Genomic DNA, 25,297 nt, shown 5'->3' on the forward strand with positions numbered 1-25,297 from the left:
TGTGTGAAGGGACACAACATTTTTAAATTGAAGCCATAAATTATACCTGGAATCTCCCTAGAGACCTGTAAATAGGAAACTGAAAGCATTTCCTTCTATTTTATAAGTACAATAAACTTTATCAGCTTTTAGTATTGGAAACTTGTGCAATATTTATAGGCTGCTTACTTTCGATGTTATTCAGGACATAGTATCAGGAGGCTAATGAAAAAGAAAATTGGGGTGGGGTTGGGGTCTTTTCTCCTCCTGTCCAACAATCAACATTTATCATAAAGATTTATCGTTTTGCTTCCTGGCCCATTCACCAGAGCCAACATAACGTACTCTGTCTAGCCTGTAATATAATTGGGTTGGCCAGAGGCACACAGCTTCCTGGCTCCACTGAAGGTCATTAGAGATAGATTCCTTGCACCCAAACAATAACAAGTGTACCCTACACCTCCTGTGAGGAAGCGTTACTAGAGGAAAAACTGAGCAAAAAAGAGACTTAAGGTGGCTCTATGCTATGTGGCCAGATCAATAAAGAAAGGTTCTTTGCAAAGCCTCCATCTACCGGAAGTCTTCAACCACCTGTCAGCATCAACAGTCGTGTCGCTCTGGACCTTAAAAGCAGGCAGGTGTCGAATTAAAAGTGGTAAAGGACAGTTAGTTCATCCAGGATTTAAATCTCTTTCTATCATGCAAATTTCAACTTGTGGATCTCGAGCCATAAATTTAAAACCTAGGCACTCTCAAATAACCTTTACAAAATTCTTCCCTGTGTCCCTACATTTCTGGTGTGCCAAAATGTTCTTGCCAGGTAGCACGTATTTATGTGGCCTCCACAGACTCCCCATACACTTCAGGGGTTATGTGGGGAGTGGTTGCTTCCACTCCTGAATCTTTTTAGAAGTTTGTACAGATTGTTAACTATTTTCACCTTTTCTTCCACTGGCACTGTCTTGTTATTGTTACCCACGTAGCAAAACTGCTCATGATTTTGTCTCAAGCTATTGCTAAATCTCTTTTCATGTACCTATAGCTCGTATTTTAATAATGGTCAGTGTCTTAATAAATTTAGGAAATTCAGAATTAAAAAACCACAGATTTTGCTTTCACATTTTATATAACTGCCAGGAATTTATAAAAAACAATTCAAAACCCCTTTAAAATTTCAAATCCTTTGATAGTCTGCTTTGCAGAGAATTAAGATTAAATGTAAAAATAAAGAAAAGAAAGTCAGATCAGTATAAGTAATGAATATGTTCTATGAATTCAATTTGGAGACAGTTGCAGAGGAAAGTCTACACAGAAAAGCCTTACTTGAAGTGATTATGGACACATGTACCAGAAGCCTACAGCCAGTGGTCAACTTGAGGTCGACTGATCTGCGCAGGGACAAATACTGCACATAGGAATTGTGTAAGTCACTTCATTTCACACCCAAATCTCTTTACAGTTTTCCAAGTCTCACAACCTGGAGTCAAATCAGCCTGTGCTGTCAGCCATACTAATAGTTCCTAAGATCTTAGACATCAAAAACAAAGTCTATGCAATACTCTTTTACTACACCCTAGCACTGCAATGAGAAATATATGTAACAACATTTGTTTTGATCTTTTTGCTTTTTTGATGCTTTTTATTTGGGTTTGTATGGACAACTGCACATTTTCCTCAGGGTCCACTTCACTAAAACAACCCGAGAACAGTGAAAGAGAGCGGAAGGCTTTATTATCATGACTTTATTTCTGCTAGTCCCATTGTAAGAGAAGGTTCCACATCTCTGGTCCATTCCAGAGTCCCCCAAACTCCAAGAAATTAGGATCTGTGTTGAAACTTGGAGCAGCTGTTTTGGAGATTATTGAAGTCTGTGAGGAATCCTGTTTAGGTCTGCAGGTTCCAGTCTATCCTGGGAAGTTCGTGGAGTCTGATTTCACACAAATTCCCAGTAGAATGAATGCACCAGGAGGGCAGGGGATGATAGGCTTTGTTCAGTATGCTGTATGCCCAGTGTCTTGATAAGTATCTCTTGAGTGAATAAACCCATGAACTTTCTGGGAGTTTGTAAGAGGAATTAATGATGTCTCAGGTGTCCTGGGAATCGGGAGAAGGTCTGGAGGCCATGGCGATGGCTGGGTTGTAAAGAATGCTGGCAGGTGCAGCACTATTTAATAGGGTCACCTGCATGTAATACTAAGAACACTGTAACAAAAGTACAGGTCCTTGGAAGTAATAAACTGCATACATTTAATACATTATGAAATTGTGGTCCATATTACATTCTTGGTGTGTGTGTGTGTTTTGTTGTTGTTGTTGTTGTTGTTGTTGTTTGGCTTTTTTTTTCCTGGCTTATTGCAAGACCAGAGAACAAAGAGAGTAAATTTAGCAGGTAAAATCACTTTGCCCTTTTTTTAAATTTGGCAATTATTAGAAGATCTAAACAGTAGAGATGGTTTCAGTGATGCATCTTTTTGAGTGCTTGACCCAACTTCCCCTGTAAAGAATTAACCATTGTTAGAGACCACTTTCACTCAGATTTTAACAGACTAGGTCAAGTTTAAACAAAATAAATTCAACCACCTGTCACTAATACAGACTGTACAGATGTATAACTGAAAACAGAGAAAACAGTCTGTCGTTTGGGACTGATTTTTCTAATGTCACTGTGATCATAAAGCCCTCAGCCTTCTCATCTAGCTGATGAACTGCTTCTCTTGAAATGGCAGCTATAAACTGAATTCTTCTCACTGTTAACCTGGTGGCTGTTCCAACCTGAGAGGTTGTCATGTTTTTCTTTTCAGCTAGGGACAGATGTGCTATTCCAATGAGAATCTTCCATCGCCCATAAACCACACGTAGAGAACATTTCAGCATCCCCAGAACAACCTTTGCGACCCAAAATATACTAGCCCATGGTAATCTAGCAGAGTGACACAACACTCTATGAAAGCATCAACAATCACAAGCTTGGAGCACACCTCACTTCACAGAGAACTGCTCTTTCAGACATTTGCTCTTTCTAGCATAACCTGTGACTCTTAAGGGTTCCATACAGCTGGTGTTATCAGAGTGGAAAGTGAACCCTCAGGAATATGTAGGTCTGCAGTGTGCTCTCCTGGTCAGTTTCAAAAGTTATGTTACAAACTTGGAATTGGCAGCAGTCTAAATGCCTTCTTGTCATATCTATATGCATATCCGTGTCATCGTTACTGACAAACTTACATCCAAATTTATACAAATTACATAAATTAAAAGTATGCATAATAGTGTTATAGCTTTATAACCTTCATAATCAACATTGTATTATATTAAACCTAATGTTACTTGATGATTTAAATTAGAAAATATAAGATTATTTTAAAAGTCTATTTATCTGTTTATCTATTTGATCAAAGTATCAAAACTAATGTATGGATATAAACCTGTTTAAGTCTACAGAGTTTAGATAAGTACAGTCAAATATTCAACAACAGAACTAAAAACAGATAAAGGATGAGTCCTGATGTGCACTGTTCAACTGTGATGAGGTTCACTGACTAAGACTGATGAGAGAAAGTTAAATACTTGATTATCTGATGCCAAACAGCAACTATGTATTTGTCTCAATTTTTCATAATAACTAAAAATTTGTATCTGTTAATCCAAACTTTTGGCTTTCTGAGTACATATTAGCATTCTAATAGCCATGGCTACTACAGACATACATGGCAAGCCTTGTGTGAAGGGAGTCTGAGCAAGAGTGAAAACCCTAAAACGGTAACTTCGAGGCCAACATGAAGTCAAAGGAAATTGAGCAGCAGGGCAGGTGTATCCTCAGGCTTGTGTGACTCTGGTGCAGTTCTCCCCATTGGAACTTCTAAGCCACATGTGCCTTTTTGCTATGAAACCCGTAGCGTTTTAAGAATTCTCATTTCAAAGTCAGGAAATTACATTAGATGAAATCCTATGGAGGACTCAGGAGTCTGAGGTCATTTTGGCTGAAAGTAATTGCAAATGTAGCTCCCAAGTCACATTTCTGAAAGGGATGTGCCCCACAGCCAGCTATGTATGACTCAGTTCATTTTATTAAGCAAAATTTCTCTTTCTTCTATAATTGATTAAATAAGAATCCAAACAGCTGTACCCTTCTTGGGCCCAGATAAGGTGTCATATTTCTTTATACTCAAACTCTATGGTCCCAGGAAATCAGTTCACCTAATCATTGATTCTATCTACTCTCACTCCGCCCTTTTAAAATGTTGGTATGAACAGCTAAACTAACTTTTTCAATTACTCTGAGAAGCATTTACCATATTTCCCAGCAGAAGAAATGAAAGATGTGTTTTAGAAGCCAGTGAGTAGATCACAAACACTCAGAGTCATCACCATTTTTTATTTATTATTTGTGAAATAGCAGCTACTTAGTGCAGGGATAGACTTAGAAAAAGGCATAGATCTTAGTCAAGAAGCTAATGACCTATGTCAGACAGACAGAGCAATTTAGTCATAAAACACATCTGCAAAAAGGTGGATCTTAAAACCTGAGTTAGAGTGGTGCCTTGAATTCTTTTCAATTTGGAAGGATTAGTGGAGAGAAAACTTTAATGATAGAGAATCAATGAGGCTATTCACCAAGGGAATAAGGAATTGAGTTATCCAGAAGAATCAGAGACTCTTATGATTTTATTCATTTATTTGATTCACAGAATTTGTCACCTCTTGCTTGACAATATGCTGATTATATCTCCTGACCCTGCTCCAGAGTGCACACATTATATATCGATTTTCTTAAACATGGAGGTCAGTTCTTGGTACATAGTGTGTACATAGTGTGTACATAGTACATGTACTGTGTACATAGTACACAGTACACAGTACATAGTATGTGCTCAGTAAATGCCTATTGAATGAATAAATGAATGAAAGCTTAGTTCTTTCAAAGATTGTATGAACTCTGGGAGACATGATAAGTCCTGAACAAAGTTTTGTTGTTGTTGTTTTGTTTATTTTTAAACATGCTGAGGGAACAGGCTTGAGCAAGCAGAGCTAGATAGCCTATGGAGAGGAAACTAGCGAACAGAGCCCCAGCAAGGCACAGGGTGAGAATACATTGTACTAGGATTTAAGATACAAATTCTCTTGCCACATTTTGGAGACATTTCAACAAAAACATAAACTGCTTTTCAGTGATTACATTGATACTGGCTTCGAGCTCCTTATAACGCTGGGGTTGGACACGAAAGTCGTTTTATTTGGGTCATACATATGCAACTTAATTTGCATTTTGCAATGTTCCTTAAAGATCTCATGAAGATATTTGTATAGCTACAGAAATGTTTTCACATTTTTGTAATTCATTAACAACAAAACTGTATCATCCCTAGGCAGTTTATGAGTAATAGGAGCTAGATTGGAGATGGGTGGGAAGAAGAGCAGCCAGGATAGAAGGGGCACCAAAAAGAAAAAAATGAGACAAAGCTGAAAATACAATTTTTTATCTTCTCCATGGTTCTCTATGCTGGCTATGCAGAAACTGAGCTTGGGGAGCTAAGGCATGTGTCTAAATTGTGTGGTTAGTGCCTCTGTGATGTTCTAACACAGCCAGCTCCCCATTTACTCACTGAATGTCAACATTAGCCATACTTCATTTGTTTTCTAGGGTAAACCCACAAATTAGGCTCTAGAGGTATACCCATCTGTATTTTTATTCCTATCCCCAGAATAGAACAGAAAGGATAAGCAGCCTACGGAATCCACAGCTTGACAGGGTATAAAGATGAGGGCATAATGACAACAGGTACACCAGGGCTCCAGTAGTGGGAAGCAAGGTAAAACTGGATTGATTTCATTGTGACCCTCACTAATGAGCAGACGTACTGGTATCTCATTTTGTCTATTTCCTACAATGCTGTTTTTCAGGACTCCAGAGTTAACCCCTAAATATATCTTCTACTCCACCTTTCCAATAATTTGGTGAATGACACAGGGAGCTGATTTGTGAAAATCCATCTTTATCTTAATAGTGTGTCATGGGAATCTTGACTTACTGGATACCAAATTCAGGTTTCTCCTCAGCAGGATTCTAACTAGAAATAACACTGTAACCATAGAAACACCTATTCGATGAATGGTCATGGGAGAAATGACATCACAAAACCATTCAAAAAAGAAAAAAAGCAGAGAGAATTCCCTGCCAGATTTGATATAGAGAGGATTTTTCTCAACACAAAAGCACTGTAAAGTGCTCAGACAGAATTCTGAGTTTTTTCCGACTCTCCCAAGTAGACATCTTTTTTCACTTCATTTGTTCAACAAAAACTTTTTTTTTGAATGCCAGCCACATCTCAGGCACTGTTCTAGGCACTGCAGTAAAGGAAGCTGACCAAGTGATAGATGCACAGAATAACCCAGGGAAAGGAGATGGAGCATTATGACATTGCAAGAGGATCGATGATATTTATTAAGCGGTAACCGAGAAACACCACTATGAAATGGTGACAATTAAGCTGACTCCCGTAGGAAGGGAGGAAGCCAACAAAGCAGATTTCTCCTTCTGGCCAGTGAGAACAGTATGTGCAAAGGCCCTGCAGTGGGAATAATTTCTGGGTGTTGGAGCAAAAGTTAGGAGGCTTATGATACTAGAATAGAGTAAAGGAGGGTAAACCGTTGGGTGACAAGAGTGTGGTAGTGGGCCCTGATCAGGTAGGAATGCAACTAAAAGAGACTTGGGCTTTCACTTTGACTGATGAAGGAACTGTTTGGAGGATTTAATCAGAGGAATAATATGATCTGTCATGATTTTTGAAGAATTACATTAGGTGCTATATGGAGGTTAAATTGTAGTGGGGATTAGGTGAGAGGCAGAAAAGGAAAACCAATTAAAGATGTGATTACAATAATCCAGAAAAGAGAAGATAGTGACTTGGGGCAAGATCGCCACAGTACACAAAGCAGTAGTAGGATTCTCAATATATTTTGAAGGCAGAACTAACAGGATTTGCTGATGAAATGAACGAGTGTGTCTAGCACAGTGCATTATGGGCACATGAATGAATAAATAAATTCTGGTCAAATGTAAAAAAATCAATCAAATCCAAATTGCTAATTTTTTCCCAGAGAAAATTAAAACTTAGAGAAGTAAAATTACTTGCTTATTCATCTGGTCTATGGATTTGTCTTTGAATTACTCATGGCCTATGTTTTTATTGCCAGGTTCTACCTTATGGCCCACTATGTAGTTTCTTTCAGCTTTGCTTCTACTGTTAACTTCCCACCCTTATGTCTTCTAAATGATTGTCCCAATATGCAGAGTTGTATATTTAAGGGTAAAGGTTATAACATAGGGTGTTGGCAACCCATTCTTCTCAAAAAGGCTGTGGTTGGGGTAAGGGAAGAAAGAAAGTTAAAAGGTGAAATTCATAGACAAAACTGATTGTTATCCAACCTTTCTGGACATTAACAGCTTAACATTCCCTCCTCCCTTGCTTCTGCAAAATTTTTAATGGTCTTTACTTACCTCTGGCCCATCCTTCGCTCTGTCCTTGGCAACCACTTCTTTTTCCATTTACTCTTACGCATCAATGTTCTAAAGGTTCTGTCCTCGTTCCTACTCTCCTTCTAGAGAAATTCTTGAGCAGACTTCTGTATAATCAAAAGAAGCCCTTGAAACCAAATGTGTCTATCTGAAAAATAAATGTACTGTTTCCCTACATATGTATTTTAATTGTTTCAAATGTATGTTGGATTTTCTGTTGTAATTAAAACTTTAATGTTAAAAAGGATTTCTCATATGTAAAAAAGATTGACATTTGTACACCCTTTCATAGTAATCCCATCCTCATTCCGAGCTTTTGTTACTATCTGAAAGCCAGTGACTCCCAAATCTACATCTGACTTACTTAACATATATGTAGAGGGAAAGAAGTATGTGCCAGACACAGGGCTATTCATTGGGGTTACTGCAATGATTAAGATATAATCTCTCTCTCAAGGAGTTCATAGTCAGGTGGACAAAAATGATCAGTAAGCGGGTAATTATAGAGTGTGGTAAGTCCCCAATCAGAGGCAAGCCCGGGGGGTAGTAAGTGTCGGGACCTTAAGGAATCAGATCATGGAGAACTTTTCAGAAGAAGGGATAGCTAGTGGATATCCAAAAGATAAGCAAGCATTGGTAAGATCGGTAGTTTTAAACCATCATTATGCATTAGAAACATCAAGGGAGCCTTTGGAAAATATAGATGTTAGGGCTCCATACCCAGAGATTCTGATTTCATTACTCTGGGGATAGGTCCTCAGAATTGTTATTTTTTAAAGCAATTAAATAACTTTAATGGGAAAGAAGAGTTGCAAATCACTGGCTTAGGTAAAGCTGAAGATAGGCAAGGGCACTTCAAGCTGAGGTATTAGCATGTTGAAAAGCCTGAAAGCAGTAAGAGCACTTACCTCAGGTCCAGTTGCTTAGAAAACAGATTCTGAGGTATATATTTGCATGAGGGTTATTTATAAGGGAGTACTTTCTAGAATACCACCAATAAAAGAATGAGAGTAGAGGATTGGGTAAAAAGAAAAACTGACAGAGATCTATGGGAGCTCAGACTTATGGGAGGTTTGGAGCTGGGATAGCCCTTAAGACTTATTTGCACCATGACAAGAAGGCTGAAACCCTGCACCTCTGCATCATCAAGTGATTCAATTAGACTGCCCCTGGGAGGGGTGTGTGGCCTTGGACAAGGCATCTCCCTTCAACCAAGGACAATTTCCAGAAGAGCGTATCAGCTATAGCCTATCCGCAACAACTGTGGGATGAATACATTCCTTCTGAAGAAGGGATCTAGATGTTACATCATAGCATCCAATATGGGCCACGTTTGCACCACTTAGAGTCACCTGATTCATATAGTAAGTCATTCCATCTGAAAAGAGCTCCTTCAAATGTCTGGGTAGTCTCTCTTGTTGGAGAAATTTACAAGAGGAAAGTGAGTAAGGTGAAAGTCAGCCTTTCCCAACAAGGTTGGTCTTAAAATTGAAATTGACACTCATCGTCTCCTTCCTCTATGATTCATTCTAGATTCTTTTCACCCTAGTCTGGTACTTCTCATGGTCTAGGTGGCTTACCTAGTAGGATGATTTAGAGAGTCACCACTGAGTTCCTGGGCTCCTGGTAACCATGCCATACTACAGCTGCTGCACTTGTCCATTTCTTTCTTTTTTTAAAGAAATCTTTATTTATTTATTTGAGAGAGAGAGAGAGAGCAAGCACAAGTGGGGGGAGGGGCAGAGGGAGAGGGAGAAGCAAACTCCCCGCTGAGCAGGGAGCCTGAGTGGGGCTAGATCCCAGGACCCTGGGATCATGACGTGAGCTGAAGGCAGATGCTTAACCAACTGAGCCACCCAGGCACCTCTGTACTTGTCCATTTCTTGATTAAAGTCAAGATTTATTCTTTCTGGACCCTACTGTGTAGTAGTAGCCTTACCTCCTCCTAATGATCAGTCAATGATCCCTACCAATATTGTGCTTCCTGTCCTTGCTTGCTAGACTCAGCATGAGGAGATTTAGGTTACCATGTAGTAGTCATAGCTTAAAGTTTAACAGGACTCTTAAAGGGGGAATAAGAGATCCTTCCTTTAGGATCCAGTACTTCGTATAGACCCACAGAGCCATAAACACATGCTTGAGAATAATACATTCCTCAACTGAGTCACCGGGACTGATAAGTGGAGTCATATAAAACAAAGAGCCATATAAGGGTCTTTGTTACTGCATCCTGAAACATGGTGCCCCATCCTCATAGACTATCATCTGCAAGCCAATACCTCAGCTGCCCTTTCAAAAGTCAATTCCGTCATCTCTCAGACCTACAACTTCCAATTAGTGCAGAATGTAATAGGCCCAGTGGATCCGTGGTCATGCGCCCACTGCTGCAACACCATTGTTTGGTCTGAGGCTGTGCTCTACAGTATATAGTATGGGTAGATCAAATATTCCTGTAAATCTTTTTTGTTTGTTTGCTTTTCTTGTAAACCTTCTTATGGTGGTGCTAGAAGAAGCCCTGTAGGAAGGAAAGGGAACCTATCCCAAAATATGTCACCTTCCCAGTTGAAATGAATCACTAATTTCCAGGACAGAAAGATTCCAATGTAATCAACTAATCACCAAGTAGCTGGTTGGTGTCCTTAGGGATGATTATCATAGAGACTCAGCATTGGCCTCTGTTGCTCGCAGGCTGGAGAATTAGCAATTAGCAATTAGCGATGGCAGTAGCTTCAACAGCCTTAGTCAGTGAGGACTGATACCATTGAGCCAATTCCTTGTGACAATCCAAGTCCATTCATGCATCCATTATGCCAGCACAGGAGTGGCCAATAACAGAAGCTGGATGACATCAGCTGGCCGAGTCATTTTGTCTACCTGGCTACTTAGTATCTCTTCCTTGGTAAATGCTCTTACTAGGGATTATCATGAAATGCAAAGACATTCAAACTTCGTCTGTACTGCCATAGACAGATGCACATGCCTCTTTTCAAGACCTCCTTTTCCCAGATTTATTTTTCTCCTTCCAATCCTGTAACCAAACAGGTCACTTCCTATAAGTTCCTATTTATCTTATTTCCAGCCATTTCTTTCTTTCTTTCCCTGCCCCCCAAAGAAGTAGAGAAGCAGCTGTGTCCATCTGAAGCTGTACTCAGTGGGAGGATTGCCCCATATTGCTGACTTTCAGGGCATCCCTGAAATGGAGCTATATTTTCAGCTTGGACCCACATACAAAGCCAATTCACCAATGAACCAGGTTTGTCCTTTTCCTCCTATGTCAGTGGGTCAGCCCCACTGGCTCCCAGGTGTATGGCAAGAGTTATTTTGTAAATGATATTTGGTCTCTAGCTATTTACTGCAGATGGCATGGCTTTGTTCTAGAATCTTAGGAGTCCATTTTGCAATTTATCAACTGGGGCTGACAACAAACCTCTAACAGCATCTTTTCCATCACAGATAACTACCATTATTTCTGCAGGACCATCTGTGCCAGACTTGCTGCAGAATTCTTTCCTGCTCTGGGCCTTAATCAAAGCTAGTAGTCCTTCTGTGTCTCACCACTTGGTGAATGGGTTGAAACAATATTTCCCAGTATGAAACATGCCATCCCCAGAACCCAAAGAAACCTTAAAAGTGTCGTGCTTCTTTCTTAGGGATGGAAGATACAAGATGCATTAATCTCTCCTTGTCTTTGGAAGGAATATCCTGGCATGTCCCCAATGACTATACTCCTAAAAACATACATGTCAGAGCCCTGAATTTTCGTTAGATTTATCTCCAATCCTTTGGAGTGCATGTGTCTTACCAAGGCCTCCAATGTATTTGCTATTTCTTCTTCATGCAGTCCAAGTGGCATGTCACAGATACAGTGGACTGATAATTTTCTGAAGAATAAAGGGTCTAGGTTCCTTTGGATTGTATTATACCAGAGGACAAGAGAGTTAGCATAGCCTGGGGCAAGACCATTATATATGGCTGTCCAGTCCCCACGAACACAAACTGCTTCTGATCCTTCTTCCTAAAAGGTATGGAAAAGATCCCATTGCCAGATTAATTGCTATATATTATGGATCTGAAGCTGTGTTAATCTGCTCGAGCAAAGATACCACATACAGCCATAGCAGTTGCAATGGGGGCTACTACTTGATGGAGTTTGCAGAAGTCCACTCTCGTCTTCGAAGACCCACCTGCTTTTTTGTAGAAGTCATACCAATGATTCAAATAGGGGACATGATGCCACCCATGAATTAATTAGTTTGCTCACAGATAGGCAAGTAATCTTGGCAGGTTGAAAGAGGGATGTGCCAGTCCAAAGACAAAGAACCAATATAGCAATTCTTCCAACTACCAAGTATGTCCCAGTTTTATATCTGGGAATCAGAGAAATAATTATGTAGTGAGTCAATGGACCTAGTGAACTCACTGTGAGATAGAACTAGACCAGGCTTCCACTTGTTAATTGGCTCCTATATGCTGCTACTCTAACTGATGCCACAATGATCCTTTAGGTCCCTGGATATCACTATTAACTTAGACCCTGTCTACAAACCTACTCAAAATAACTGAATATTCTCATTTTTCTCAGGGCATGATTATTCTAATAGTCATAGGTACCTGGAGGAAGTACTAAGGGAATCATTATCACATATGCTTAATAAAGGGTTGAAGGTCTCTCCCTCCTGGAGACCTGACTTCTCCTTTAAGCAGTGGGATCTGGGCCTGAGAGAACTGGCTCAGTGTCCAGAAACTGAACAAGAGATTTTGACTTTTTATTACAGTAAGTTCTCAACCTCCTGATTATCTAAATCTGACTCCTTTGATTGCATACATATAGCATCCTTTGTTAACTGCCTGTGGTACACTGTGTTTTATTAACCATCTCCTTGGTCCTGTGTGGGTCAGGCCTCCCTGGCTATTACTCAGACTGGCCATTTATGATGATCATTGTGACTACCTTGCTTTTGATAGTGAAGTGCCACCACCTGGCCTCTATTATCTTGCCATCCTCTTTATTGTTCTCAGGGTTCCCAATCCTGTGCCAGCATCTTCCACCGTCAGCCCTCGCCTACAGAGAACAGTCACCACTGAGTACCTCATTTATGCTGGTGCTCCTCTCATCAGTGCACCCTTTATCACTCCGGTAAATGGAGTGTTCAGTGGACCCTTAAGCTGGTTAGCAGATGGATTTTCTGCTTTGCATAGTACACCCACTCCAGCACATCCACTTCTCTAAACCTTTTGATCTCTTCTTTCATCATGTACCAGAGAAGGTCTGGTATATTTAGTTAGTGTGTACCAAAGCTGTTTCCAAGCTTCTAGGAGCCATTCTAGCTGCATGCATGTCTCCTGGGTCCTTGACAGGGTATTAAGTCCTGCACCAATGGAGAATGTTCCATATAAATTCTCCCTTATCCAAACTTAGGTTTTACCCTCATTCTCCCACACTCGCCACCTTGACCCAGAACCTCAGGATCAAGTCCATACTTTCTCTCCTGGTCCTATTGATACATGTTGACCAGGTCTTGCAGCTCTTTGTGTGTACAGTTCCTTTCTTTTGCTAGTAGAAAGACCAAACTCTTCCCCAGCCAGTTACATTGTGTCTTGAACCCAGTTATTGGTCTGGTGGCCAAGAGGGAAGGTGGAGATAATGAGGGGAGGTGTGGGCGTATAGGTTATTTTGCTATCTTGCAAGCAAAAAGAAGTGATAACTTCCCTGTTCAGGAAGGAATAGGGTACTTCTCTGGGTGCAGGGGAAACTGAGGATTCAAGATTTCCAAGGGCATAAACCTAGATAATGCACCATCTTAAATCTCAGAGTCTCACTCCTTTGCAATTAAGGCCATGAACTTGGTAAGGCAGATTTACCAGGTTGACAAATTAATCTTCTCTGGAACTCTGCTGTACTTAAAATCATATTCTAGCTCTGGTCCTCAGCTTGTCTACCCTCAGGCCTTCTGGCTCTCTTGCTTTGCCCTAACTTTGAGATTAACCGCTCTCAGTCCTTCATTGCCTTTCTCTAATGTCTGATAGCATTCAGCCAAAGCCATGGGATTCCATAGTCTCTATATTGACTACTCTCCTAGAACCTCTCAATCTCCTGAGACAGTACACCTGCCAATACATTCTCTTTCAGTTTCCATCCCAGTTTACCACTGATGATATAACTTTTGCACTGTTCCAGCATTCCAGGAGTTATCAAAATTCCACCTGCCACCAGTAATGGGGTTCTCATTTCCAGCTAGCCAAAGGATAATATAGTTCAAAAATCCCATTTTAAATCTGGTAGGGACAAATCTGGTAAGAGCTGTTTTAGGTCAGACTTCCAAGGAAACAGACTGTGCGGCAGAAATGTGAATACAGATTTATGCAGAGGGCTCTTAGGAAGAAAAAAAAAACTTGTGAAGGGGGAAGAGGAGCAGGGTTAGGCAGAGGGAAAAGTTTGAACAGCAAGGCAGTTCTAATAAAGACTCAGCCAATCCTATGGGAGAAGCTCTGACTTGGAATGGCCTTCAGAGTTGTCCATTTTGAGTATTGGGCTTTATACCCCCTGCACTGACCAGTCATGAAATGCAGGCTGCTTCTGGAGAGAGGTGTAACTTTTTTCATGGCAACTCCTTTTGGTAGAAGGCAATTTCTTTAGAAATTCTCAGCTATCAGTGGGCAATAGCCAGCACTTCTAGTAGTTATGAAAATGTATGCCTTGATTCCAAAGGAAAGATACATGTGGGAGACCACAGGATTTATCACAGCATGTGTTTTTGCCAAACTGTTAAGTAGTTCAGTAGGGCTCAACATAGAGAGGGAGAGAGGTATACAAGAAGGCCAGATGGGAAGGCAGTTGCCAGATCAGGAAGAGCCTTTGTCTTGCAGTGGCAGCCTCCAAAGAATAGCGATGTCCAAAGGGCACTTGGACATACAGTCTGGAGTTCAAGAGAAAGACCTTGCTATGGAGTTACTTATGTCTGAGACACTGAGTTGAGAGTCATTAGGGAAAAGAGTGACCTGAGTTTCCATGCCAGCTCTCTCCCTATTACCTCAAGTCCTCTGAACCTTGGTTTGCTCATCTAGAAAACCCTCACAGGGTTGTTAGGAAGAATGAGAGGGATAATTCATACAAAGCACTTCAATAGAGCTCTCTGAAAACATGAAACCTTTACATGGCATACCGAACCATTTCCAGCTTTGTTTGCAAGCCAACCAAAGAACTGATCCCGAACTGATAAAACTTCTATTGCTATTTATCCTTTAAAAATACCTATGAAATAAGTGTGTGTGCATGGTAGGAGGGAGCTTTATTATGTACTATTTGTCTTTCATAGCTGGAAAAACTGAAGGCTGAGCTGTTTAGCTCTTCAGTTGAAGTTGACCGCGGGATGAGTCAGGATAAACAATTCAGATCCTTAAACTCCTTGTGCCACTGGGCTCTGTAACAACCAAACTCATAACCCACTGGGAAGAGAAAAGGACACTGATGTATCATGTTAATCCTGTAACAGATGAAAGGAACTTCAGGGTCATCTTTCTGAGATGACTGCCTGGGGGTTAGGCCCCAGGTGTTAAGAAGAGCAGATATTATAAGGTTTATTGAGAAGAATGTGACAGGGATGCATTATCAGGTGACAGGGTGATGAGGTGGGTGATAAGATTGCACCTCGGCTCTGAGGTCAGCCTCAGGTTGAAGGAGGCAATGTATGTGTCACCCTGGTGGGTGTGAAGAATTTCCAGTGACTTCTCTCTGGAGCAAAGAGATGAGCTGATGAGCTTCCGGTCTAAGGCAGCAGCCTCCCTCTCCTGGGTCCAGTCAGTTTTTTAGTTTCCTGCCTTCTGAGAACCGCCTCCCCCCGTTTTTTTGTTTTTTTGTTTTTTTGTTTTTTACATAAATGTTTCAGGGAGGGAGGGTGCAGAAGCAGCCCTGGAAATCCCAGCTTTGTCGTGTTCAAGACAAAGCTACAAATATAACATAGATGATAAGGGGTGGGCATCCAAATAGTGCTGTGGGGGAAGGGGTAGAAGCACTGAAAAGAGAAGGATTGGCTGGAGGGAGAAGGGGAGGAGGAGAGACATGACTGGCAGCAACTATCAAACAGAAAGATTTATCTGTTTTCTGAGAAAAGAGGAGGCAAGGTGAAAGCAGAGCTTGCTAAATATAAATGTCAGCTGCGAGCCTGAACCTCAGAGTAGTGAAAATAGTCCTTGACAAAAAACGAAAAGAAAGTAGTCACCAAACTCCCATTTCCATCGGAGTTTTATTATTATTATTATTATTATTATTATTATTATTAATTATTCTAACCTCTCTTTTTGGTGTAGAGGAAGAGATACTGGTAAATAATATAAATCAGGGCTTCTCCCACCACCCTACCCCCAAAACCAAGAGTTGAACGTTTAGGAGTGCACAACTGATATGAATCATCTGGAGAGTTTGTTGAATATTCATATTTGTGGACCCACCTACAAAGATTTTAATCCAATAGGTCTGCAGTGGCAACCAGGACTATGCATTTTTAGCCAACTCCCTAGTGATGCTGATGTGAGGGGTCCAATGATCATACTATGGAAAACACCATTCTGCCTGGTCAGTGCCCATCTCAACCTTAACCCAACACTCAGGGACACTTAGAACAAATAAATACATGTTTACATGGCCAATCCAAATAAAAAAAACTGGATAAGAATGGTACTATTGGTATAGACACTTATCCTTTTCTTTGAAGGGTTTCTTCTAAACTAGGAATCTATAAAGGATAGCTCTTTCCAGAACAAAGGATAGTCTGCCTCCAAGTTAATTCCCATTTCTCTCCTAGGAGGTAACTTTGCAAGTCAGAAGCTTTATTTTAACCTTCAAAAAATACTAAAACTTAGTGTATACTCTGTTACAGGGACAGTGTCAAATCCCAGCTCAGACTGCTCTCCTCATTTCCCAAAAGCACCTGGAATTGCCAGATCCCTTAACAAAAAGGATAAACTAATTTTATCCCAAAATAGTGCAGAATGGAAACATAAAATGGACAGGGTTGTTTCAGTAGGGATTGTTTTTCTCATCATTTTTCTTCTTCTATTTGATTTTATTTTTAAATAATAATAGTAGGCCAAATTTAATTTCTGTCTTCTTAGTTATTAACCACCCAGGAAAGCTTTCTCTTCTTCGATTTGATCGTTAAAACTAATATTGCATTAGCAGTTTGATGAGGAAAGCTGGATCCAGCATTGACCTTTTAATAACTCAGAGTCGTAACAGTGAGGCAATAACCAATGAAAACAGACACGCCTCCTGGGGCACGCTACCGAGACTGGGATCTTCGGGCCTCTGAGAGGTTCTCAGAGAGGATCCGTCTACCTTTGCACATCCGGGCCCTTGGAATTTGGGCCAGGCATTGGAAGGCTCATGGGCGATCATTCCATTTCATGTTCAAAAATGCTCTCATATCTCTGATCTTTGTAAGTGAAAGAAACTTTGTCTTGAATCCAAATCTCCTTCCAAATGCTACACCATTTCTTTTCTTCTTTGTACAACCAAACTTTTTTTCCCTTGCTTGCTCTCTCTCCTTATTGCTACCTCTTAGTTCTCAACTCAGTGCAGTCTAATTTTCAACCCACCACTGCTTTGAAACCTTTCCTGCTAAGGGCACTGATGTTTTCAAATCCAGAGGTTACATCTCCTACATATCTAACCTGACCTCTGGGCAACAGTCAATACAGTTACAGCTCCCTTCTCTGACTCTTTGATACCAACCTCTCTTGTTCTCCTCCAACTTTATGGCTTTTCTTTATTAGATTCCTATTTGCTGGCACTTCCTCCTCTGCTTACTTGGTCTCCTCTAAATGTGCGAGTTCTTTGGCCCTCTGCACTTCTCTATCTCCATTCTCCCAGGTGATCTCATCCAGCTGCATAATTAAAATACCATCTACGGCCCAATTAATCCACAGTCTACACCTCTAGTTCTGACCCCTTCTCTGCATTACAACCTAATGTATTCAACTTCCTACATAAACGTATTAGATCCAAATGAAACTCTCAGTCCCCCCAAATATTATACGCCTTGTCTTCCCTCAGTACAATAGCCCCATTCACTCACTCACACAGCCCCAGACCTAGTTGCTGTCCTCGATTCTACCTCCTTTTGTCACTGCCTGGATCCAGTCTCCCTAACTGCACTGCCTCACCTTAATCCAAGCTGCCAGCACCTTTCAACTATACTGCTGCGTTAGCTCCTGCCTGTCACTTCGCTTGTATCCTTGCATCCATATAATCAGCTCTCTACAAAGCAACAGGATGATTGTTTTAAAATCATATACTGCTCCCTTGCTTTGCACTGGCTTCCAAGCTCCTCCTCAAGGTCTTCAAGACCCTATGGGACTTTGTCCTTTCTAGAACCTCTCTCTCCCCTTGCTTCAGCCATATTAATCTTTCTGTTAATTCTCTTTAAAACTCCAAGCTCAGTGCACCTGGGTGGCATAGTCGGTTAAGTGTCCAACTTTTGGTTTCCGTCATGATCTCAGGGCCATGAGATCAAGGCCCGTGTCGGACTCTGCACTCAGCATGGAGTCTGCTTGAGATTCTCTCTCCCTCTCCCTGCCCCTCTCGCTTGTGCATGCTCTCTCTCTCTCTCTCAAATAAATAAATAAATCTTAAAAAGAAAAGAAAAGAAAAGAAAAACACAACCCTCCAAGCTCATTTCCCCTGCAGGGTTTTCAACTGTGGCTTCCTCTGTCTAGAACAACCTCCCCCTGTCTCTTCATGTGATCAAATATTTCTCATCATTTGGATCTTGGTTCACTTGTCACTTCCTCCAAGAGGCCTTCTGGCTACCCTAGGTAAGATCAATCCCTCACACCCTAGATGCACTGTCATATCACCCTGTTTTGTCTTCTGTGTAACAGATATCATGACCTGAAATCTTGTTCATTTTTTAATGGCCTATCTATCCCCCATGCCCACTAGATTGTAAGTTCCATGATGGCCGTAACCAGTGTTCAGGTCAATGCCTAGCAGATAATAGGGACAAAGAAAGTACTGAGTTTTAAATTCTAGAATGATGATACAAATCATATATTAGATTCAAAACCATAGAATATTGGCAATGGATGAGCCCTTTAGAATGTCTTTTATTTTATTTATGGTAGTGGTCCCGGTTGAGCCCTATCTGAAACTCAAGTAGTCTAAAGGACTATCATAAATTACTGGGTGGGAAGCTTCTTGGTGTCTGTTTTATTGATTTGCATTAGTGGAAGTTACCTGTAAAAAGGAAGTCTGTGAGAAAATCCAAAGATTTTGGGAGCAGCTATGGAGCGGGAGTAATGAGGTGAAAGAGGGAAGAAGGTTTCTCAGCCAAATCTGAAACGCTCGGGACCAAGGGAACTACTCCCGTGGAAGGGAGTTACGAGTTTGGTTTTTGTTTTGCTTTGTTTTGTTTTTTGATTTTAGAAATTTGGTAAAGCAGAAAAACATAAGCAATGCTGATTCAGTCCCCAGGTGGCAAAGTGGGCCACTGCACTGGGAAAAAGGCACCTCTGCATCTCTGTTCCCCTGTGGCTCCCAGTGCAGTGTGGAGAACACTGATCTCTGGGACATCTGAAGAATATGCTGCTTTGGGAGACACTAGAAACAGTCCTCTGGGCAGAAAGTCAGAGTCCTCCCTTCTCGGCTCTGCTTCCTTAGGATTAGCTCTTGTCTTAGGCTACCATGTTTACAAATGACTATGGCAGAACCAGGCACTACTACCTCCTTTCTCATTCATGTCCAGGGGGAAGACTGTGAAAGTTCATTGCTAGGAATTCTAGGGAAAAAAATATCTCACTCTCTCTCCTCAGCTTTGACCCCAGTCAAAGGGGATGGGCATCCCCTAAACTAAGATTGGCAACAGTGAGAGGACTGTGGCAAGTGATTTCTTTTCATTCATTCATTGGCATTTATTGAGCACCTGCCATGTTCCTGGCGCTCGTCTAGGTGCTAAAGATGCCATGGTGAACAAAGTGTACAAAATCCCTTCACCTGTAACAAGATGCCCAAGATTTCCAAGCCACTGACTTTATGGTTCTATCTTGGGTAACCTACTCATTTTCTGGAAGTGGGGGAATGTTCCCAGGGTGACTCTTTTCCACACCACAGTAGAGAGGAAGGGACCGTTCAGTGACCAGTTCTCCTCATTTTTAAGTCTGGCATGATGTGACTCCCCTGTTACAAAAAGCTATAATCACCCAGAGCAAGTGCCACCTTTCCCCTGAACGCAGAGGTTGTCAGCTGCTGCAACTCTTTGTTTTCCCCCACTCTCCAAGCTGTACCCGGAGAAAGGAGATCGAGAGGCGAGAGGGCAGATGCATGGATGGTGGGATTATGGCTTCCTCTGGACACGAGAGAAACTTTGCCTGTGCCCTCCTGAGAGAGGAGCATTCACTGCATTTTGACAGAATGATATTCTCTGCAGATATTTCATTTTCAGGCTAGTGGACAAGTGAGGCATCAGAAGGAAGAATGCTGATGGAGGTCTGGGTAAAGGCAAGAGAGCTGATAAACATTTCCCTTCTGACAGTGTGAAAACACCCACATCAAGGATAAGTAGCTTGCTTGAGAAAAGTCAAAGTCAAAATGAAGTATGAATTATTGATTGTCAGTAAGTCAGGAACTAACATTCTACTTTTACCCCCACTCCATCTTCTCTAATTTTGGCAATAATTCAACAGCCTCTTTCACATCCAGAAGCCAACCCTTCAAATACCACTTCGCTATTTTCCTTTTACCCTCCTTTTTCATTCTCCTTCTTATTTTCTCTCCTTCCCTTTCATCCTCTCTCCCCCTCCCATTCGCATTTCTCTCATTCTCTTGCTCCCCTCTTTTCCCCTCTTTTTGCTTTAGGATGTATCCTAGCAACAGCGATTTCAATTTAAAAAGGTTGGGAAGGGCCACCAGTGTTGCCAAGGTTACCAGTATTTCCTGCTGTCATTGGAGGAAGTAACTCCTGTGCGGATCACAATGGAATCAGATGCCCCAACAGGACACCTTCCTTGCTATGCTGCCTGTCTCCTCAACATCCAGATAATGAGAGGGCCTTCCTCAGCAAAAAGTTTTGCCAAACTGTCTCACAGTATCTTGGATGTTATCAGTTAGTGAGAAACTATTCTATAACCCAGATGTTTATAGAAAAGTTTAGGGAAATGTAAAATAGTGATTATGGCAATAATAAGATTTCAAAATCATTTTAGAGGGCAGCAGTTCTATGCATTTGAGGTATACCATCAGATTTCCAATAGCAAGATAACAGTATTGTTGGTCAACAGAGCCCCTACGGTGATAATGACTCAATATCAGATAATTTGCCTTTTAAAAATATAATAGTCACAGTAATTTGTACCTATATACCATCATTGAGGTGCTATATCCACGTTAAAAGATAAAAATATCCAAAATTAACCATCATTATAAAAAAATAAAAACTCATTTGGCAGGATCTTTTCTATTCGTCATAAAAAGATAGCCATTAGTGTCCAGGAACTAATTCAAAGACTGTTTACATTAGGCCTAGAGCATAAACATGAGGCCCAGAAGACCTAAGACCAGCCTCCATGTGTGGCCCCAGGTCTGAACTCACATTCCCTAGATCACTCAGGCTAAAACATCTATGACTTTTCTATGTCATAGCACCCTACACTGGCATACCCCCTTACAAAACCCTCAATACTTCCTATTTCATCCCCACAATGGCTATGTAAGGTTGCACTTTCCCCATTTCACAGTTGATCAAACTAAAAGCCAGGGACTTGGAGTGACTTAAGCGGCAGAAGACCTGGTACCAGGCCTTCTGACTCCTAACTCATGGTATAGCACCTTCCTCCCACCAGATTCTGATGAAATAGTACCTATGCATGGCTTCTTCCCCTGCTTCCTTACTAGTTCCTCCTAGAAGCACTTCCTGCATAAATCACTTGCACATGAATCCTCCTCTGGGGTCAACTTCTCGGAAACCCAACTCCTACAACTCCTATCATAATGCTTTTTCTCCATGGCTCCATCTGTCACTATTCCCTTCCCTTGACCCTTCATGCCAGGGGTTGGTAATGGTTCCCACTGTTGGTAGCTCTGGCATGCTTTCCCAGTCTTGGTGGTTCCCTTAACTCTGTTCACACTCACTCTTTTAGTTCTTTAGTTGAAGTTTCATGAGGTACCTTAGTTGGTTTCTGTTCAATGCAGATACCATAACTGTTAGAGCCTCTTCACTGAGCTCCCCAACTTCTCTTTCACCCTTCCTCTCCTTCAATCTCTTCTCCATAGACTGGCTGGAGTGATATTTTAAAATCTTAATTAGGTCATATCATTCCCCACGTAAAACCACCAATGGATCCCCACCATGCACAGACAATGGCCAAGTTCCCTGCCACCATGGAGCTCTTTCATGCTTCAGCTGGTATCTTCAGCCACAACTCTGACCACTTCCTTCCTAATATACTTACATCGCAGCAATACCAAACTCCATGTCATTCCCAACACAGACCAGGGGTGCATCTTACCTCTGTGTTTTGGTTCAGCTCATGCTGTTCTTGAAGTGTAGTGTGCTCTCTTCTCCTCCAAATGTCACTAACTGATTCCTCCAGTCCAAGCAAGTGTCATCTCTCCAGGAAGACCGTGGTTGCTGGAAGATACAAATTCTTCATTTATTAATTTTTATACCATCCATTTCAGCCTGACACAGAATAGAAAGCATGTTGAATGAATGGCCTTTCAAGGAGTGAAAATGGCTACTACTGACTAAAACACCTTTATAAACCCTCAATGATTATTGGAGGTATCTCTGAAAAGTGAACCAATAATGTTAATAATTGCCATTTACTTGTGCCAACTCTGTACCAGACACTTAAAACATACTGTTATTATTTAATCTTCACAACAAATATAAGGTCTCATTATCCTTTTTTTAAAGCTGAGAAAAATAAAGCTCACAAAGATAAGAAATGTCCCTTAGGTCACACAGTTAATAAGGGATGGACTTGGGATTTGAGTACTGGCATGTCTCTCTTCATTCCTGGGACTGTGCTCTCCCCTTTAAAGAGAAGCATCTACATCATAATGTAAAGTTGAGCTGCACCTATGACCTCACGGGGGGCAAAGCCCTCACTCCACTTCCGTTCCCAGCCTTCCAGTCACCATGAAGAAGAGAGACATTCGTTGGTTTCATATACCCATGTTTATCTTAAAGTCACAAAACTTCAGCGTCATTACCAATGCTCTGTCTGTGCATCTATTTCTAGCTATTTTAGAAGGTGTTTTGTTTGGTGGCATTTCATCTAAAGAGATGGCAGAAGTAGAGACAGTCAGATATTTACACGGGACAAATAAATCCTTCCTATATGCCATACACAATAAAATACTCATGGAACATTGCTTCCCTGCAAGAGCTACTACTACAGCCCGCATCCTGTGAATGTCTTTCACCGGTTCTCTGTAGGACTCAGCAAGGTCCTGATCACATGCTGATCACACACACAGAGCCAGATTCAGACAATTAAAGTCATGATTTGTTTTCGCTACCATCAGAACTTGATAACTAAATGGTAGCAGTAGTTAATGTAGCATTTTATAAGCAACGGTGAATTACCCATGGTTAGTGACTAATAATAAATTAGTATGGTTATACTGGACACAGACAAAAATGTCTACAGATGGGGAGATCATGTCACAAGCTTGAAAAAGAGAAAGTCGGAATCAGGTTACACAAAAATCGCACAACAGGCAACTCAAAAAAAACAGATCTGCCTCCTTCTGACTTCTGCCTACCTCAGAGCCTCTTTCTCCACTTCACGATGTGGCCAGCGCCACAGTGAGACAGCTCTTCTCTGCCCTCTGTCACCCCAGTGAAGGCACCAACTTGTCCTGGCTCTGCCTAGGACTTTATTGGTTTTCTTACTGAAAATTCTGTATTTACTACTGAAAATTTGACTTCTAGTTATGGTAATTGTGGTAGGCAGAGTAATGGCTTCCCAAAGATGTCTGAATCTTATTCCCTGGAACCTGTGAATATATTAGCTGACATGAAAGGGACTTGGCAAATGGAAGGATCTTGAGGTGGGCCTTATCTAATCACACTGGTCCTTAAAATCAGAGAACTTTTTCTGGCTACAGCCAGAGAGCCATGCGGCTGACAAAGAATGGTCCCGGAAACGCAACATTGCTGGCTTTGAAGACAGAGGAAGGGGGCCCCTAGAAACTGGAAAAAGCAGTGAAATGGATTCTCATCACACCTCCAGAAAGAAACACAGCCCTGCTACACTTTGATTTCAGCCCAGTGAGACCCACACTGGAATTCTGACCTATAGAACCGCAAAAATAATAAATGTGTTGTTTTAAGCTATAAGTTTGTGGTAATTTGTTATGGTAGCAATAAAAAAAAAAAAAAAACTAAGAGAGGAACCAACTCATCTCAGTTTGCCCAGGACTGGCCAAGTTTTAAAACTAAAAATCCCATATCCTGGGAACCCCTTCAGTTCTGGACAAACCAGGACAGTTCATCACTCTACCCCTGTTTTTCATTCCCATAGTTTCTCATTCAACAGATCAAGAATGAAGCCTCAGAGTTTGTATTTCTAACATGTCCTCAGGACATAATGATGTGCTTCTGAGGACCTTACTTTTCAACCACTGTCCTAAGAGACAAAGACCTCTGGGACAACCATGAATCGAGTTTCATCTGTTCACCCACATGCCAGGCATAGATAAAAATGAAATGGGTTTGTGGGCAGGTATCAACTACTAGAGCTGACCAAATACACAACTCTGAGATCTTCTAGATGTGCTAGAGCACATTTGGAACACTTCCATTTCTGCCTTATATAAACCTTTGGGCCCTGGGCAAGTTACCTACTACTTTAACTCTCAGAATTGGAGCTAAAATATGTAAACCAGGTGGCTTGATGTCTACCATATGACATTGCTCAATAAATGAATAGCCACGTAAGAAACCAGTCATTTCCAAAGTATCATTCATGCAGCTCAGACACCTAATAAGAATGTGGAAGGGGAAGGTGGATCTTTGCCGTTCACCCTTGGTGTGAAGACCTGAAGTCTTGGTTATACTATTCAAATTCAGCAAATTCCCACCACAGTTTGAAAAAAAACATAGGTTTCCTGGATTCTCCTATTTTTCATTTATTCAGAGACATGTTTGAAGCCCCTCTTATGTACAAGGCATCAAGTTAAATGCTGTAGTCTCTTCTAAGTCTAGGATTCATCAATTATTCAACATATATGTATTAAGGACCCACACAGTATGCCAGACAATATTGTCAGTGCTGGCATTACGATGGGCAAGATGACAGAAAAGATCTCTGCTCCCAGACAAGTCATATTTTAGGGAAGCTAAACAGTAAAGAAAACAGAGGAGAGGAGAAAAGAGGGGAATGAGAATGTCAGTGGTGTTATGTACTATGACAAGATAAAACTCGCCAGGGATTGCCTTATAATAAAAAGGTAGTTTGAGATGTCCTCTATCAGGAGGTAGCATTTGAGCTGAGATCTGAACAACTGGGGGAAACCATTGCAAACGGAGGAACAGCTAGTATAATCTAAGAAGGAACGGAGTTTGGTACATACAAAAAAGTGGCCAAAGGAAGAACAATGTGAATGGATCATAGTATGCAATGGGGAGAGAGAGGAGATGGAAGGATTCTCTGAGTCTCTGATGTTGTAGATCCTGGGTTGGCATGGATCATCTTTGGCAGCAGGAAGCTTTATCAGGCAGAAAAAAAACCCTGATTTTAAGGTGTGTTTTCCATCCATGGTTAGTTTCTTACGCCTGCTATTCGGATAGCTAATCTGGTTTC

The 25,297-nt window shown here is 41.2% G+C and overlaps 1 long non-coding RNA gene across 2 annotated transcripts; it reads right to left on the reverse strand.

Annotated features, from left to right (window-relative positions):
* Window positions 1-1,701: 1,701 nt before the first annotated feature.
* Window positions 1,702-22,522, reverse strand: LOC113918223. Of its 2 annotated transcripts, XR_003518482.2 has the most exons (4): window positions 22,422-22,522; window positions 21,992-22,113; window positions 7,475-7,599; window positions 1,702-2,473 (listed from the first exon to the last, which is right to left on the reverse strand). It is a non-coding gene; the product is annotated as an uncharacterized LOC113918223 (long non-coding RNA). The 2 variants fall into 2 exon arrangements; XR_003518483.1 differs by lacking the exon at window positions 7,475-7,599.
* Between the last annotated feature and the right edge of the window lie 2,775 nt (window positions 22,523-25,297).

This window comes from Zalophus californianus, chromosome 1 (assembly GCF_009762305.2).
Source record: "Zalophus californianus isolate mZalCal1 chromosome 1, mZalCal1.pri.v2, whole genome shotgun sequence".
NCBI lineage: Eukaryota > Metazoa > Chordata > Mammalia > Carnivora > Otariidae > Zalophus > Zalophus californianus.